We start from the raw sequence: 20,261 nt of genomic DNA, 5'->3' as shown, positions 1-20,261 counted from the left end.
AACTTTTCCTGGCGTTCATAAATCAAGAGTTGTGGGATTTGTGCGGAGTTACAGATTACATCAATCAATTATCATCAGTTGTCATGAGCAATAATTTTCGTCAGAATTGAATTATCAAGATCGTATAGTTTTTGGATATTAATCCTATAAACATTCAAGTGTGATTAGTTCACCAAATCAGAGTAATTTTCGAGGTCCAAGTTGACTCGGATATCAAAATTGTCCAAAACGTTGTAGATTCAAGAAGTACCGTTGCATTTTTGTCCAAAAAATGAAATTCGAACATGAATGATAAAAATGTTACACTACACACCCATTCTCCAGATGTAGACATTATGAAACAGATTTATATAAGCTAGGAATTTTACCCATGAACGTTTGTGGGGTAGCAAAAATAGTTGTTGAATAACCCTGATAAAATGATTGCCTATGGATTTATTCAGGGCTAAGGCTTTGGATTTTGACTTGTACATGCCGAAACCAGATATCTTTCGACTGGTAGAAATTCTGAAAGTGTTTAAAAGAACCCAGGGGCGGTTAAGAAAAAGTTAGATAAAGAAATATTGAGCTTTAGTTTATTGCAGGTACCTTTCAACACCCACTTTCCCTACAATTTGCGTTTCCTTTTTGCACGTATACCTAAAAGAACCAAAGGAGAACTCCGTTCAGTTTTAAATATTTCATTCCCATCTTATACCGAATGATTTCATCTGCAGACAATTTTGCTCTGAGCGTAATGCAGCTATGACGATGCCGTCTATGCAATACAATAACGAAGATATCGCAGTTTGCCAGCAAAAACGGATGTTCATATGTACACAAGAAGATGTGGTATTATTGATAATGAAACAACTTTCCACCAGAGACCAAATGACGTAAAAGTAAGCAACTGAATGTCACCGTAAGGCCTTCAACAATAGCAAAACCAATGCCGCAAAGTAAGCCATCAAAGGCACCGACCTGATAAATGAAAAACAATTCAATCAAGAAAACTAGCAGTCTGATCTGCTACTAAAGATGCGCAAATGCCCATAGGAATACCTACAACATGTCGATACACTTTATTGTCGAAATGTATATAGATCTTGTCTAGGAGAAAATGTACAGTTTTAATAAGCTGGTTCAAGACGCACAATTCATTTCAGGTAGGCGCTAAGTGTAGCCTTTTCCTCAATTCTTCTGCCTACATATAGTATACTCCGATATGCATGTTTCGCAGCTGAGACTTTTTCACATATGTAGTTATATTTTCGGGATACGAAGTGAGATTAATTTTTACGTAATTAAGCATATTCTGCAATCTCCTTTGTAATGCGGTTTCTCGGGGGGTAAACATACCCCTTTTCACACAATAAGTAATTTGCATACATGTAATACCTCTATCGTTTTTACGCCTTTATTCCATGGTCCTCTGCTTATCAAATCAGCACAAATGGTTGAGCTCAGTCACTTTCTAGAAATTAAACATGTCCAATATCACTGCACAGAGATTTTTGTTTACGTGCTATAATATCCTTTTGCGTGGCTCGTTATTTACACACCCCGCCATTGTGTTATTGTGTTATGGTCATTTTTGGTACTCTTATTTTTCATTTTTGCTTATGTGCTTTGTCTATAGAGTGTCTACATATCATTTTGTTTTTCTTTGTTGAAAATATTTGTTTGTTTTTATAGTGATTAAGATTATAACACAATGTTGGCTGCTGTACCCCAATTTTTGACATTTTTATCTATTATGTCTTGTTTCGATTTGCTCACACATTGTTGTCAATATAATTAAATTTTATGCGACTGTAATACAAGTGAGAGGTTTAGCTAGCGATAAAACCAGGTTTATTCCACCATTTTCCATATAAGGAAATGCCGGTACCAAGTCAGGAATATGACAGTTGTTTTCCATTCGTTTGGTGTGTTAATTTTTTGATTTTGCCATTTGCTATGGGACTTTCCGTTTTGAATTTTCATTGGAGTTCGGTATTTTTGTTATTTTACTTTTTTGAGTACCTTAATTTGAGGTACATTAGGGATATTGACCCATATTGAAATCCATAGTTCTGATTTTTCAAGATATTCTTGTGTTATCTTCTTCGGTATGACTTTCAGAATAAATCTGGGTATTTTTGTCCAAATCTGAAAAAAATTAGGCTGTTTCAGCACTATAAGGCATCGTTCCTTATATCGCTATATTTATTAATTCTGAAAACAGTGTGCAAGTATATTTGATTTCTTCGAGTATACCTTCACAGTTCACAACATGGATGAAACATATGATGATAACCTTTAATTACAATATGCAGACACCGTTAAAGCATTTAATAAAATTTTCTGATGTCTAAAAGTACATTTTAACTGAGAAGTTATGCAAACTCTAGATTTATTTCAAAACTCTTAAAATACTTACTTAATGTTAGCACTAGAAATCTAGTATATTCAACCTTAGAAACCACGATAATCTGGTGTGAACGTCATTGTTATCATGTAATTAAAAGCGCAATAAAGTGCAAATATTAAAAACTGTGCATTCACATAATTTAAATTAATTATTTTTTTTAAATGTATTGCAGTGAAAACCTTTTATTGGTTTTTAAGTAAACATTATGCTATTGACATCACACTAATTATGATGTCATTACATAACGACTGATTAAATTCATGCTTAGCACAGTTTGCAGTGTTGCATAACCAACATTTCTCTGAGGTTTTAACTCAAGAGGTCGAGCAGAAAAGACCATTAACTATGTATTTTTATATAATATCAAGACCATAGCAACAGTTGTCATATCGACATATTTTCAGCATCCTGACTGTAATGCCAATTGCATACATACCATAGTTATCAAAGGTACCAGGCTTATAATTTAATACGCCAGACGCGCGTTTCGTCTACATGAGACTCATCAGTGACGGTCAGATCAAAATAGTAATAAAGCCAAACAAGTAAATAGTTGAAGAGCATTGAGGACCCAAAATTCCAAAAAGTTGTGCCAAATACGGCTAAGGTAATCTATGCGTGGGATAAGAAAATCCTTAGTATTTCGAATAATTCATACTTTTGCAAACAGTTATTTTATAAAAATGACCATATAAGTGATATTCATGTCACCGAAGTGCTGACTACTGGGCTGGTGATAGTTTAGTTTAAACATGTTTTATTTGTTCAAGTACAAATTGGACAAGACACAAGTCAAACAGACTTATGAAGTCTTCTCCATTTAACATTTAACATTTATAGCAATATAATACAAAATATATGTATGAGCATGCATGTATAGAATGGTATATCTATTTAATATATCTATATATGGATTTATGTCAAAAGACAGAAAAGTGAAGACAGAAAGAATACAATAATACAGAAAAAATAAATATATAAAAATAAATAAATGAATATTTAGAAAACAAAAACAAAAAATAAAATACAAATTAAACAAACAAAAATACCAAAAAAAAGGAAAACTTTTACTTAGATGATGATGTGTGTGCGATCATGGTTTGCTATCTAGACAAATCTAGAATCTAGAAATCTTTCCGAACTTTTAATAAACTCGAAGACATTTTTGAAAATGGTTTGGTTTTGCTCTAGAGAAAGAAGATAACTACCCGAGGTTAGTAGTTCTATGTTGATTTTACAATCTTTTGGAAGCCAGCGCAGACTTTCAAACATTTTATTTCGTATGTCTGAATATAATATACATTTAAAAAAGAAATGATAGGAATCTTCACGATTAACACCACAGCGGCAAGAAGGGTCAGAAATAATATTGACCCTATATAGATCATAGTTTAAGGATGATGCAAAACATCGAAGTTTGGTTAGAATAATATTCAGTTTTCGAATTCCAAACTCATATTGCTTCGGTACAAATATGTTACTCTGAGGGTAAAGATTTTTTAGTTCAGTTTTAAATTTATTTATTGATTCCGCATCACGAGTTGAATCATCAAGATTATTCCAAAGACGTATGGTTGATGGAATAAATGAATCAGTCAATGCTAGTCTGCAGAATGGAATAATGATGTCATTTCCATTGCGTAGAGGATAGACCGTCATATTTTGGATTTTTGGGGGAATTAAATTTGTCAAATATTCTGGAACATTATTTTTTTTGAATATTATAAAACATTTGAATTTTTCTTCTCTCTCTTCTTTCAGCTAATGTTTCCCATCCAAGTTCTTCATAAATAACCCTTGAGCTTGTGAATATAGGTAACCCCGTAACTATTCTAGCAGCTTGGAGCTGGTATTGCTCCAGTTTATTGATATAACCTACCCCAATATTATCCCAAACTTCACTGGCATACTCAAATAAAGGTCTTATAAAAACTAAATAGAGTTTTTCTAAATTTTTTCTGCTCAGTTTATATTTCAACTTCCTTAGCATATTTATATGCTTAGATGTGCTTAAGATAATATTATCAACGTGGACATTCCATTTAGCATCATTGCTAAATGTAACCCCTAAATGTTTATGAATATTTGTAATAGGTATATTTTTATCATTGAATATAAAGTTCATTTCTGGGATTTCAACATTAGAAAATAACATAATTTCTGTTTTATCTGGATTAAAAGACATTAACCATTTTTTGGACCATTCGTTCAGCTTTTCCAGATCATGGTTTATCACAGTTTCTATCTGCAATGCATCACGATCCGCACAGCTGAACGACGTGTCATCTATAAAGAGTCTGCACAGAGAAATAAGTCTTTCTGCAATATCATTAATATATATTATAAAAAGTAATGGTCCAAGGACCGACCCTTGAGGGACTCCAGCTGAAATACTGCAAAGTTTTGAAGAAGATTGCTTGATAACCACTCTTTGTTTTCTATCATTTAGGTAGCTTCTAAACCATTTTAACAGATTTCCATTTATACCATAAGCCTTCATTTTATGTAATAAACCATCATGCCAAACTTTATCAAAGGCTTTGGAGAAATCGCAAAAAACAAAACAACTTATCTCTTTCTTTTCAAGTGAGTTCAATATGCAATTATATATTTCTAACAGTTGGTGAACCATTGAACATTTAGGAAGAAAACCCGATTGATACTCATAAATTAACTTATTTCTTTGTAAGTGGTTGTAAACATATTTATATATAACACGTTCCATGACTTTGCCTATGCAACTAATGAGTGATATAGGTCTATAATTGGAAGGTAATGAACTATCCCCCTTTTTAAATAAGGCTAAAACATTTGCAATATTCCAGCTGGATGGATACTTGCACTGCTGCAAGGATTTATTAAATATTATACATAATGGAATTGCAATTTTTTCGGGACAAATTTTAAGCATCTTATGACTAATGACATCCGGGCCTGACGCTTTTTTTAGGATTTATAGTTTTTATAATGTCAACAATTTCACTAGTACTAATCACTGTATCATTCAATAAATTGTTAGTTTTTTTGTCGAAATCGGGTAATTGAGCATCAACTTCTGCTAGCGATGAAATAAAACAAAAATACTTATTAAGAATGTCGCATTTCTCGTCGTCTCCATCGGCGAACTCCTCGAAACGTTCATCATTAAGAATATTTTTTAATGGGGGTATGTTACTAGAACCTCTATTTGGCTTAATCAGCATCTTCATAATTTTCCAATAAGTCTTAGAATCGGAAGCGTTATCTAGTATAATATTTTCTAAGTTTTTCTCAAAATTTTCTTTCGCTTCTTTCTTCATATTATTCACTTTATTCCTTTGTTTCTTATATTTATTAATATCCGTTTCTTTTTTTTAGATTTAATTGATTTTTTTCGTAATCTATCCCTTATTCGAATTGCTTTTCTGATATTACTGTTAAACCAGTGTTTGTCATTGCCACGTATAGTTACTGTTTTGGTTGGAATGCTCTCTCTTGCAATGTTGAGGATTTTTTCAGTGAATATAGTGACCATTTCGTCTACTTCCTCAACATTGGAAAAGAGTTCATTCCATTCAACTGCATTCAACATATTTGAAAACTTATCAACATCTGTTTTTTTTCATACAACCATATTTCCCGTTTAAACGACTTTGTTACGGACTTTGGACATTGTAAAAAAATAACAGAGGCATCGTGATCACTGATATCAGCAGGTACATTCAGTACATCAGAAAAAGAAAATTGTATAGCATCACTTAATATGATCGGATCAAGCAAAGTACTACTGTGATCAGTTACTCTTGTAGGTTTATTAATTACGTTTTTTAAATTAAATTGATGAATCGTATCATATAACTTATTATTATTATAAGAAAATAAATCGGAATTCAAGTCTCCAGAAATCACAATGTTTTCTGTAAACTGATAACCAAGTTCAATAGCATGATTTAGTCGTGTCCAATATTCAACACCTGACCATTCCGGTCGATAAGTACAACATAATAAAAAAGTTAGATCTTTACCTCTGATCTCCACCCAGATAGTTTCGTCAATGTGGTTTTCGAGTACACCTTTTCTGATGACTGATATATCATCTTTTGTATAAATGAGTAAGCCTCCTCCGGCATTATTACGATCTTTACGGAATATATTTTGTGAAAATGAATCTATCATTAATTCTTCGTTATTTATATTTGGATCTAAGTGTGTTTCAGTGACTGTTACAATATCAAACTCTTCTGCAAAATTTTGAATGAACTCAATCTTATTTCGTAAACTACGAATGTTAATATTGCATATTGATATGGAGTTATCAGTTTCACAAGAAAAAACGTTTTCATGTTCTTTTGGACCGGGATTTTGTTCAACGCTTCCAATTATAAGGATGAAGTGTAACACAAATAGAAGGAATAAAACATTTATATTTGAATCAAGGCTCTGAAGAAGCGACAAGGAGACGACGAGAAATAAACAACGACAATTGGTAAGTAGAATTTCCGTAAAAGGTTCTCTTTTGTAACAAAAATTATCTGATCCGGAAAAATTAAATTTACATGAGTTGAATAACCCTATGGCTACCCTTATTGTTCAATACAATTACCCATTAGGTTAAAGTACAACAAACAAAAAAAATTTATAAGACAGGTTGCCATTCAGGTTACACAAACATAGTAGATCACAACTGTTCACTACTTTGTTATTATCTGTAGCAAATCTTTTTTGATGTAGCTTTTGATTTTGGATTTTTGGTCAAAGCTTTTAAATATATAAGCAGAGGTGTTCCGTAGCTGCACATGTATGAAATATACATATAACATCTGATAGCATGACTTGAAATTGATTTCTTACAACTATGATAAACTCAATTGTAATTTTTGAAAGCAGTAAATTTTATACTTGTAACATGAGTTTATGAACTTTTCAGATGTTTTAATTGTTTTAAACTTTTTGATACAATTAAATTATACCAGATTTATTTGCTAGCAATATTAATAACACATGAAGCAATTTTAATGTACATAAGAGATATTTAAAGAAACAAGTAACAACTGTCATAGACACATATTTACACTATCTTAATATCTTTTTTTTTTTTTTTTCCAATATGCGCCATTATTTTGGTTCTCATCACTGTTCTTGATGGTGGTACCTTGGGATGGATCTGGAAATTGTTGTTGATTGTCACCGTCTGTGGCTGTCTCAAGAGCTGTTATGTCGTCATAGTTTGTGATACGTTTTTTGGTGCTTTTCTCTGTTGTTTTGGAAAATATGCGACCATCGGATGTCCAGTATGCGAAAATTTTATGGTTGTTCTTGAGGTCGGCTAGCTTTTGTGTAAGACTAGTTCTATACTGTGTTAAGTTCTCAGATATGAATATGCCATCTGCATCACCCTTTAAGGCTTTTTTGTTGGTATAAACCCTGCTTCTTGTGCGATATGACAAGAATCTTGCAATAACCTGCGATTTACCGTTTTTTACATTCCCCATAACATGACTACGCCCAATATCGATAATAGTTAGATCCAGGCCTAGTTTGGAATTGCAGACATGTAGTATCAAAACATCAGTGTTAATAGGGTGAGGGATTTTACCATTTTGGTCGAAAGGCACGCGGATGTTATGAAAACGCTAACTTGTTCGGCGTGAATATTGTTCTTGGTTTTCTAATCTGGTTTCCAGTTCTACAATTCTTTTGAAGAGAGAGCCAACTTCTGTATCAAGTTCATTAACTATGGTGGTGTTACTTTTTACATCCTCGTTAACTTTTTCGACATAAGAATACAGTCTACTAATCCGTATATTGTCAGTGTCAAGCCTTTTGCCATGATGTTCGACTAATTCAGCTATCGGTTTTACTTGCTGATCAACACATTTTTTAACCTCCTCTTCAATCATTGAGGAAAAAGATTCACCTATTTTTTTCAGCAAGAATGGGTACAATTTTATTAATTACATCAGGACTAGACAGGGCCTCTAAAACTTTATCTGAAATACTTTTCCTGGATTCAGGTACTTTTTTGTCTAAATCCCGAAGATCACCAACTGAGTTTCGACGCCTTATTTGTCGTGTTGTTTGTTTTTGTGTTCCTGGAAGAAGCTCCGGACTTAAGAGCTCTTTTCGTTTATTGATGGTTTAGTTTCTGGAGTGCTAAGAGAGATTGCAGGTTGTGAACTACAAATCATAGGTTCAGAATTAAGTTCATTGTTTTGGTCCGTGGGGGCAGCCATGTTGTTTGTTCTTGAATGTTGACAAAAGAATGTCTCAATAAAGTTAACAAATAATTAGTCTGTAGATTGTTTTGTTTAAATCATGCAGGATTCACTCTGTTGTTAGTGTATTCAGTTTTGACCCGTTATATTTTAGTTATCCATCGTATTTTCCCATTTGACAAGAGAGATCTTTTACACGTCCATCTGTATAAGCGCATGCCCATGAAAAATGGTGATACCCTCGGGGACGAAACATCCACCAGCATTGGCATCGACCCAGTGGTGTAAATAGTTATCAAAGGTACCAGGCTTATAATTTAATACGCCAGACGCGCGTTTCGTCTACATAAGACTCATCAGTGACGCTAAGATCAAAATAGTAATAAAGCCAAACAAGTATAAAGTTGAAAAGCATTTAGAATCCTAAATTCCAAAAGGTGTGCCAAATAAGGCTAAAGTAATCTATACCTGGGATAAGAAAATTCTTAGTATTTCGAATAATTCATACTTTTGCAAACAGTTAATTTATAAAAATGACCATATAATTGATATTCATGTCAAAACCGAAGTTCTGACTACTGGGTTGGTGATACCCGCGGGAACGAAACGTCCACCAGCAGTGGTATCGACCCATAAATATACATTTAAGAGCTTGCTTGATAAAATAAAATGCTTACCAGTAATTTAGAACTTTTTAAAGTTAAAAATGTAATGAAACGTCTGAAACTGTAATAAGACAAAAAATGATTCATGTTTTGTTATAATTTCATTTAAATACAAACTGTATGACTGAGAGAAAAAAATCAAATTCTTGAAAGTATCACAAAAACAAAAGAGAGATGCTTCCCCCTTTTGGATTCACAACATGCATGTGAACCTTTTATATTGGGAACAATCAGCAGTGCCTTAATAGCTGAATAATTCAAGCACTGTGTTTAAACGTTTTAACCATCCCAAGTTCACTGAGAACAGACACTATCTTGGGATTTGAATCTGTTCTTTAAAACACAGCAATTCATGCATTTCTTGAAATATTTTTGTCTGTTTATATTGTTGTGACGAGATGCTAATTAATGATCAAATAATTGGTGTACAACACATGTATCAAAAACTAGTACGAAGTGTGTTATTTCCCTTGCAATATCAGCGATTTCTGTAGATTTGAATGATGATGGCATGAATACTAGTATGTCTTTAAGTGTCATGTTGACTACATTTCAACAAAATTGAGGCCACTCATGGGGGTGTCAAAGTAATCACATAATCACAAATTTTTTGCCAATATAATCACATAATCATTAATTATTTTTTTGAACAAGATAATCAAATAATCAAAAATACAGTCCTAGATTATTAAATAATCAAATAATCATGAAATATTTGGTCTGGTAATCAAATAATCACTATAAAAACGGCCAAGTAATCACATAATCAAAAACCCCATGAGGAGGCTCAAAATTAAATGTTTCCATAAGAAGTAAGGGTAGTTAATGGCTTCTCAAGTAAATGCCATGTGCCTTTTCAGCATCTCATGTAATCAAAGATACTAATTGTGCTTAAAAGAAATGCTCCAGTCCCGTGCCAGTAATACATTTCAAAACCAAAAATGTTGCTGATTTTTTAACATAATCTGAAACCAACGGTGATAACTAGATATTTATAAAAGACAACGAACCTTCATTTTCATAATTTGCTCTTGTGTTCAAGATGCATGCATCCATAAATCACCAGTCTGACAACTTCTGAAATAAGGTTCATAAATTGGTTCGAGATGCGCTATACATTCAGGTATACGCTAATGGTAGCTTTTTCCTCAATTCCTCTATCTATACCGTAAATTTGGATATGTATGATGGATTCTTTCGAAGCTAAGACATTTTCACATATATGGTAAAATTTTCGGGGTACGAAGTGAGATTAATTTTTCCGTAATTAAGCATTCCCTGAAAAACCCTATGTGATACGGCTTCTCGAGATGAAAAAAAAACGTTTTTTTCCACACACAAAAAGTTCTTAGAATATTTAGTTCTTTGCATACATTTAATACCTCCATAGGATTTACACCTTTATTCTATGGTCCACTGCTCTTCAAATCATCATAAATGGTTAAGCTCAGTTACTTGTTAAAACCCGAAACATGACAAATATCACATAACAGAGATTTTGTTTATGTATTGATCTATCTCATCATTTAGCAACCTTTTACCCTTATCAAAACAGTTTTGGAAACTTGATTTTCTTTCATACATTGTGCCTGATATTCATATGATGAAAACATAATCTTTAAATCAGTTTAATTGAGGTCTGGAGCTGGCATGTCAGTAACTGCTAGTAGTCTGTTGTTATTTATGTATTAATGTCATTTTGTTTATTTTCTTTTGTTTCCTATTCTGACATCGGACTCGGACTTCTCTTATACTGAGTTTTACTGTACGTACTGTTGTGCGTTTGTTTTTTCTACATTTAAAGGGGGAGGGTTGAGATCTCAAAAAATATGTTTAACCCCGCCGCATTTTTGCGCCTGTCCCAAGTCAGGAGCCTCTGGCCTTTGTTAGTCTTGTATCATTTTTAATTTTAGTTTCCTGTGTATAATTTGGAGTTTAGTATGACGTCCATTATCACTGAACTAGTATACATATTTGTTTAGGGGCCAGCTGAAGGACGCCTTCGGGTGCGGGAGTTTCTCGCTACATTGAAGACCCATTGGTGGCCTTCGGCTGTTGTCTGCTCTATGGTCGGGTTGTTGTCTCTTTGACACATTCCCCATTTCCATTCTCAATTTTATGTATACATCTAAAATAGACAAAACCAAACGAACTGCAAAGTTAATTAAAGGATGATGTCCATAAAAACTGAAAAAAATCAAATGTAAAATTAGACTATATCAACTAATAGAACGTCTGGAAAACAATTGTCATATTTCTGGCTTGGTACAGACATTTTTCGAAGAAAATTATGGATTAACCTAGTTAAATAGCTAGCTAAACCTCCCACTTGTATGACAGTTGTCTATAAATGTAGATTTGTTTCATTTTCATGAGTTACATGACAAAATAAAGTACAAAGATCGACATATAACTTTTAACTATTTTACTTTTATTATATGTAACCACTCGTATTACAATCATTGCATCTAGTACACAAATGAACAATATGTAACGGTTCTAAGATAATACTGAATAAGAGATAAACAAACAAAAAAAATAGCATAAACATCATTAGAATATGTCCTAACCAAGACTGCCCGGGATGTATAAATAGGCAGCCAGATCAAATCAGAATGGGAACAATAATTGTGATGCCTCTTGAAGGAGGGTGTTGCGCTATCTGCATGTTCAAGAACCCTTACAACAACTCTTTGAGGGGTTCGTAGGTAGTTGGTTGCAAGATAAAGTGTTTACCCTTGAAACTATATGTTTTAAAGCAACAACAATCAAGCAAGCTTCATACTTCCAAACACTCCGATATCAATCAATGCAATATGTTAATGGTTTTTACATCAAGAGGATAGGTATTATGAATTCGGCCTGAAAAATTTAAACAAATTTGATGAAAAAAAAATTTAGCCTTTAATCTTTCCTTTTGGTTTTTAAACTTAATGGTAAAGGTTAAAACATACCGTTGTTATTCAATCATTGTTTTTTTTCATTTTTGGGACAAACACCAATTAGGAAATTATAAGTTCAGCGCATGACAAAAAAGTTTTTATTTTCTTTCTGTGACTGAAACCTTGTACATATTTATTCTGGGAATTTGCACGCGATCTTGTCTTTCTGTATGATTTTTGATATTGCTGCATGATATCTACTCTGAAGTCCAACCACCGATATTAAAGTGTAGAAAGACATTAGTTTAGTTTAAACATATTTTATTTGCTCAAAGCAAAAAGGATTAGACACAAGTAAAACATACTTTCCACAATAAAATATATATAACAATACAAATTGAATATGAGCATGCATTATATGATATAAACAACATAAATATTATTAACCTATACTGAAAAAAGGAAAGGGAATAAAGAAGGAACGACAGAGATTAGGATTATGATGATAATGATGATGATGTGCGTTTTACCTATGTTGATAGTATACTACGAGGAATCTTTTTGATCTCTTTATAAAATTTAAAACTTGTTAAACAATTTGCACATTTTGATCATAGAAAAGAGTTTCTTTTCCACAAACCAATAGTTTTATTTCCAAATTGCAGCCTTGGGGAAGCCAGCTGAGACTATTAAACAGAATAGCCCGTTTATTTAAATAGAAAGGACAATCAAAGAAAAAAATGGTTCATGTCCTCAATATCCAATCCTTATTTACATGTTGGATCAGATATAATGTTAGCTCAAAACAAGTCACAATTTAAGAAAGACGCCGAACATCTAAATTGGGTTTTTAAGATTATATTCAATTTTCAAGGACCATATAAATAATGTTGAGATTGATTCTTATTTTTTGAAATCTATTTTGAATTTTGATAATGAGTCTACATTTCGAACAGACATGTTCAGATTTTTCCAAAGTTTAATTGATGAGGGGATAAATGAGTTGGAAGTCAGTGTCAGCCTGCAAAATGGTAAAATGATATCTTGTCCATTTCGCAAGGGATATTGTGTTTTACTTTGAATTTTAGGGGGGGGGGGGGGGGACAAGACTACATAAATATTCAGGGGCATTATTATTCTGAATTTTATAAAACAATTGTAGTTTTCTTCATTTTCTGAATTCTTCTAAAGTTTCCCAACCAAAATCTTTTAGGACAGTCTCAGAACCTGTTACAATTCTTGCAGCTTCAAGTTGAAGTTCTAATTTAATTGAATACCCTTAACCACAATTGTCCCATACTTCAGTTGCATATTCAAAAATTGGTCTAACAAGTACAAGATTTAATTTTTCCAAATTGGGTCAGCTAAGTTGATATTTAAGTTTTCGCAGTACATTCAGATGCTTTTTGACACTATTTAATGTATTTTCAATATGATTGTTTCATTTTGCGTCACTTCTAAATGTAACCCCTTGATGTTTATGAGATCGCATTATTGGTATTTTATCATTGTTCAAAGTAAAATTAAGATATTATTGGTATTTTATCATTGTTCAAAGTAAAATTAAGATATTATTGGTATTTTATCATTGTTCAAAGTAAAATTAAGATCTTGTGTCTCATTATTTGAGAAAATCATTATCTTTGTTTTTTTCAGGATTGAAAGACAAAAGCCACTTTAATGACCATTCATCCAGCTGTCTCAGGTCACGACTAACAACTAGAGAAAGACATTCTGAGTACTTTGAGCTTGCGTTTACTAATTGGCCTCCGAATCTTGCATAACTCTGCCTCACGTCCATAAGCCTGTCCATAGTCAGGTACATCGGCAGTGGTTGACTTTTGAAATACCTTAAGGATTTTTTGTTATCTAAATAATTTGATGTTGGTGGTAAACCTTTTGTAGTAGCTGTGAAATTCATTCAAAATATTTTAGGACCAGGGGTGATTAAGAGTTTGGTATGTTACTAAGGATTTCCTACCTTGGAATAGATTACCTTAGCTGTATTTGGCAAAAATGTTCGTAATTTTTGGACAAAAATGCTCTTCAACTGCGTTCTTTATTTGGCCTTTTAAAATTTTTATTCGAGCGTCACTTAGAGTCTTTTGTAGACGAATCGCGCGTCTCCCGTACAATATTATAAGCCTGGTATCTTTGACGAGTTTTTGTATAGACATCTGCCTATTTTTGAAGATCCTACATGTATATTGACTTCTAAATGATGTCTTTTGTCGTTGTGTTACTGTCTCAATGATGTATATAAGTTTACTCAAAGTTTCTATAATTTATAATTAATGATTTGCGATCCACTTTTCAATACAGGACTTGTGGAAAGCCAAAAATCGGTTAAATAATATAAATCGGAAACGGTCGCAAAGCTTTTCCAGCTTTTTGGTGGCAAGAAACTTTGGAAAGACAACATTTCGTCTCCTCAATATCAACTAACGTCATCTTCCTAGCAAAGCTTTTCTTTCGCTAACCGTGATAGACAATCGTCATGTTTGGATGAAAAAAAAGTATATAGTCCTGGATATGCAGGAAAAATTTTCTACAAAACAAAGCAATTAAGAATAAATTTATCAATTATTGAAGCATACTCATTATATTAGAAAAGTAAATACTTTTACACTGATCTTTGAAACAAAATAACTTGTGGTTTTGACTGTACCTTATACCATCCGAAGAGTTAACTGTGTTAATGAAAAGGACAGTATTTTTAGCAATGGTTTGGCGGTTAAATGTTTTGTAATTCATGTCACTTTAATTTTAGGATTTTTATTAATACTATCTAATCTTTTTCATTAAACCACTATTATAAGGCAACCACTTTATAACTTATCACTCCTGAAAATATGCAGTTCAAATATGAAAAAGATTGCACTGTGTTGGAGACAGGATCGTTTCCTTTAGGCCGCTTTATGGTGCTATATATTCCTTCTGGCTGATAGTTTTCAGAGTTTTGTCGTATTTTCCATGCATAGCTGTCTTTGTTTTTTTTGTGGTGTACACTTTTTGTCGTTTCCGTCATACCACAACTTCTTGACATCTAGGATTGGTTTTTTATTCTTCTTACTCTACATTTAAAGTTTTACTCCATTCAAATTTATTTCCTGAGATCATGAGTATGAAAATGTAAATTTTCACTAGTAATCAATAGATTACTTAACTCTCATGTTAAAGACCAGAAACAAACGACCTACAGAGTAACGCTCAATTCAGAATATCTGTTCCCAGTCCATATCATTCGTTAATCGCATATCGTTTCAAAATTTCCTACAGGATTTTTTTTATAATTAAGCCAAATAATATCAACCGCTTTTTAAAATTTTGATTTTAAGGGATTTAACTAAAATGCGCATTTCTTTTGTTCCAATACGTTAAATCTGTTTTTCCAGTAAAGCTTACTTTAATATTAATCTGTTTCAGAAATAATAACAAGTTTGGTTTGATTTGACAAAATGAAATTCAAGAGGGATGGTAAAATATTTGGACCTATAGTAGCTATCCCGTTGGCTATTTGCCAATTGAAATTTGTTTTTCAAATTTTGAATATTTAACCTTGCAAATGCAGTATAAGTGAATCATTTTACAACTTGGACAATCAGACTCATTTTCAAGTATGAATTCATCTCTTTTCATTTTAATTTAATATAAACAAATATTTGCAGAGGCCCTGTATTAGTAAAAAAAAACCCATGATGAGAGCTAAAACTTTGGCTGTTCGACTGTTTGAAAACGAATCAACGTCTAGTCGGCACGTTGTAAGTTGCCCCGCGCAGGAAGAGTGTCACGATCAATGTAAGTTAATAAACTCTTGAAACTGTTACAAGAGTTCTTTATCGTGGTCCATTATGAGTGATCTATTACAAGGCAAAAATTGCGCATATCAAACATAATCATGCGTTCCAGTAGCGGTTCAGGTTTCCCATTCGACCCACCTTGCAGGACATAGCTTTTTGATTTATTATTAATGAAGTATCTTTCTTGGTCCGATGAACTATTTGCCATTCAACTTTTAGCAATAATCAGTCAATCTAATTGATTAATAATCAGAAAACCATTTTCCGGATTTTGATTAAAGTAAAGAAATGATCCAGATGAAATCCGCAACAGGCAAAAATACTTCAAAGCTACATAGCCCGGATTCGAACATCATAAAATTTTCTGTTTAGTCAAACTGATAGTAAAAAATGGTTCTTTATCAAAATATATGTGAAAAGAGGGATAATATATAATTTATAAATAACGATTTCAAATGGGTTTCTAAACAAAAGGACAATCACAGTATGAATTATATGTTAGTAGATGATACAAAAAATACTATCATTATTAATTGTAAGACATTTAATGTAGATACATTTGCATTATTAGGTATTGTTTATATATAACCAAAGTACATGTAAAACATCTATAGTTTCCCTGTGTGTATAGACAGGAATGTTACAGAAAGAGGGAATAGAAATAAATACATATTATTTAATTAAAACTTTATGGGAAAGGAATTATAATTTGCGTAAATCTTCGGCAGCCATAAGTTTTATTTACGTTTCCTTGAAATTTCAATCAAAAATTAAAACCTGGATCGTTCTTTGCACTACTGGATACCCGAATTGAATAACTGTCCTTATTTTATTACTGGGTCTTGCAAATGTTCACAGAAATCTCTTTGCAAATTATCAACAAACAATCAAAACTGGACAACACAGATCAGTTATTTTTTTTTTGTATCAGCTTTAAGCACTTACAAGAAATATTACAGTTCATGTCACTTTTTAAGATATCTTCTAGGGGATTTTCTTTCAAATGTTTTAGTTTGATTTGGAAGAATTGTAATGAAGATGAAGCTCACATCCGTTATATTTTTGTTTTATAAAAGTTCATATTATTAAACATTATTCCTTATCGAAATGAATACCAACGCAAATTATATGTTTCAAATTAATTATAATCACTATCCGATGATGGAACATCGCCATCGAATTCTAGTAACTTCCAACATTCTTTTGGTACTGTACCAACCAATAAAACTTCCTGGTGACTTCGTGCATATTTGTGGAATTTTTCATTTGTCTCAATGTCACTTATTTCGTATTTTCTTCTCAACATTTTTGTTCGCAAATCAATTATTTCTACATCATCTGATAAACTACCAACGTCGATTTCAGCAATGTGCTTCATACCCCATTAAAGTCCACTTTTAAGCTTTAAATTTCTTATTTTTTCTGCGTTCGCAAGTGACGCACATGTTGAAATATACCTAGAGTATCTTCCTTTTTGACTTCCGGTTGCAACATAGGTAGCGACGTCAGTCGTCGCATCCGGTGATCTTGCTGTTAATTCCTCGGTTACATCTTCATCCTCATGAAGTAATCGGTACAACTTTGGAAGCTTTACCTGATAATCAGAACAAATAATACCAAATTAAATCAATTAACTATAAATATTCAATTGTTTCACATTTTTATGTCTTGGCATTTTAAAGCTGACTATACGAAATGAGATTTTCTCGTTGTTTGAAGGTCGTACGGTGACAATAATTGCTTACATCCACGTCATTTGAACTCTTGTTGATAGTTGTCTCATTGGCAATCATCCTCACGAAGTAAACACATCTGCTTATTTTTTTACAGAGTTAATATCAGATCAAGAAAACTTAAATCTTTAATTGAAAATTTATTGATTGGTTGGTGTTTAATGCCATTTTCAGCATTGTAGACTATTTTGTGGCGGTAAGTTTTAATTGTTGGAGGAAGCCGGAAAAAACCACCGACCCAGGGCAGGAAAACTGACAATCCTAGCAATTAAGATTGGATTCGAGCGCACCTGACACGTTGAGGGTGCGAAATTCAAGCTAGGATGATCATAAATTAAATAAATTGTAAACATTTTCATTGTTTTACTCATTGTGTCTACTTGGTTCTTTTATTAGAAGCGCAAAACCACCTTCTCTCCATATCTACGATTGATCATCTTTATATAAATAATCATGTGATTTGATATTTGCTAAGATTTGAAACAAATGCACCCTAAGGCCATTTTATATACTACAAAAATTCATTATTTTTTTAGTAAAATACCAGGCGAGACAATAAAAATAGAAATTGAAGAAAGGATCTCAACACCGTGGTCAAAAGATGAATTACTTAAAGACAAACAACGGTCCACAAAAAGCTGCAAATAAAACTATAAATGAGCAACACCAAGCCCATAAAAATTAGGGGTGAGTACATACAATTTAGTGTTTAGGAACATTAAACAGTTTTTGCTCCAAATATAGCACCCGTCATATTGCTAATGAAAACTAATAACTCCTCTAATAAGTTCACATTTTGTTATGTCATACAAGAGGAAATGAAAACGGAATTTTGGCAAATGGAACATAGCTGTGGTTGTTTTTGACGCTGAGATGCCATGAAGGCGTCCGTAAACGTTCGAATGAATGATTTAACTTTTATAATTAAGAGTCATTGGTTCAGTAGATTCGTTGCAAGCAGGAAACATAAGTCTAGAAACTTAATCCCGATAGAAAATATAAGCAGAAAATCCTTCTTAACCGTTTTATACTCAAGCTTGTCTAAATTCAGCAATCAAACATGAATCGTGACCGCCTGTACATCATAATTATTTCGTGGGGAAAATTACTGACATGTTTTAAATTCTTAAACATAAACTGACTAGAATACTGATAATACTTGCAATTGAATAAATGCACTTTCTGCTTCATCAGTTTCAGAGTAAAAGTATTGACTAATTAAAAGTTCAGCGAATGTAATCCCTTAAAGTGCTACGAAACATTTACTTTTATCTATTTTACATCGATGTACATTATTCATGTATCTAAATATGAAAAAGGAAGATATGGTGCTGGTGATGCCGATAGTGAAAGAAAAAAAAACCAATTGGTCATATTTGATATAATACAAATTATTATTTACTATGGATCATTATGTTGAATTTTTAATTTGGATACAGTAGGTTTCTCATCTAAAACAACTTTTATTATATGAAAGCAACAGTAATTGTAATGAGTATTAAGTAGTTTTGATGTGTGGTCAACATTTACCGCTTCTTTTCTCCTTTTCACAGGTTGTGTTATATTTTCCTCGTTGTTCTCTTCAGCAGCCTCAGATTTATCACAATCAGTTTTGATTTTCTTTATAACTGGTTCATCTGTCAGTGACGGTGATCGTGAATTTCTCCGCTTATTTGAGGTAATCGTCTCTCCCTTATCCTGAAAGTTTAATGTTGCAATTAATGAACGATAAGTCAAAATTTTATGTGTTAAATTGTTGCAGTTTTTACTCTCAATATGCAGTAATTATTTTAGTAAAGAAGTATGGCTATTTTTGTTTACGTAGCTATTATCCTCGTCTGAAGTAAAATGCTATGGAATTAATATAAAGTTATCCTAAATATAAAACAATATTAAAATATGGAGATGTTGTATGATTGCCAATGAGACAACTACCCATCAAAGACCAAAGGATAAATTTGTGTAAAATTACAGGTCACCATACGGCCTTCAACAATTAGTAAACCCATTCCGTATAGTGATCTCCACGTTATGATAAAGGGTGAAATAATTCGAAAGACAAAGCCAATAATATACTTTGAATTATACTACAACAATAAACAGAAACAATATTGCAAACAGCAACCGACGGCATGTTTGTGAGCGCTCAACCTTTCCTTAACCTGGGATAGTTGTGGGACAACACAAAATAAGAAGAAACTGTAAAAATCAGTTGGAAATGGCTTGAATCATCAGCTCGCTATTAAGCACAAAAAATTAGAAAAAGAAAAGACATCGATCTAAGTCTTTGCTAAATAGTTGTTAAATTTCAATCATACCACGTCTCCTGATTTCATATTTTTGCTTAATACACTTTTTTAATGTATGTTCATGTACTGTAGGTTATATTTAGTAATTTAAAACCGAAGGAATATTTCTTTTTTTTTCTCACAATTACAGTGCTGCAACGTTGACTTGCTTCACTTAAGTAGGTTACACATGAAATGTCAGGAAAATGAAATACTACTATTTTTCCTTTAGATAAGCAATTGTAATTAGCCCTTGAAAACAAATTATTATTTCCAAACATATTTTCTATGGAGCCTCTTCCTGTAT

At 32.4% G+C, this 20,261-nt stretch overlaps 1 protein-coding gene across 4 annotated transcripts in view; it reads right to left on the bottom strand.

Annotated features, from left to right (window-relative positions):
* Positions 1 to 16,459: 16,459 nt before the first annotated feature.
* LOC127707496 (uncharacterized) overlaps positions 16,460 to 20,261 on the bottom strand; it is a 38,373-nt gene continuing 34,571 nt past the window's right edge. For 3 of the 4 annotated variants that reach the window (XR_007984939.1, XR_007984941.1, XR_007984940.1), the window contains 2 exons: positions 19,197 to 19,364; positions 16,460 to 17,527 (listed from right to left, as the gene is read on the bottom strand). The gene's annotated coding sequence lies outside the window, so the exon portion shown is untranslated. The remainder of the gene's footprint in view (positions 17,528 to 19,196; positions 19,365 to 20,261) is intronic. The other variant, XR_007984942.1, reaches the window with a different exon arrangement.

Source organism: Mytilus californianus, unplaced genomic scaffold (assembly GCF_021869535.1).
Source record: "Mytilus californianus isolate M0D057914Y unplaced genomic scaffold, xbMytCali1.0.p SCAF_7, whole genome shotgun sequence".
NCBI classification, from domain to species: domain Eukaryota; kingdom Metazoa; phylum Mollusca; class Bivalvia; order Mytilida; family Mytilidae; genus Mytilus; species Mytilus californianus.
Note: the sequence above shows the minus strand (reverse complement) of the source record. Positions and strands in the feature narration are given on the sequence as shown.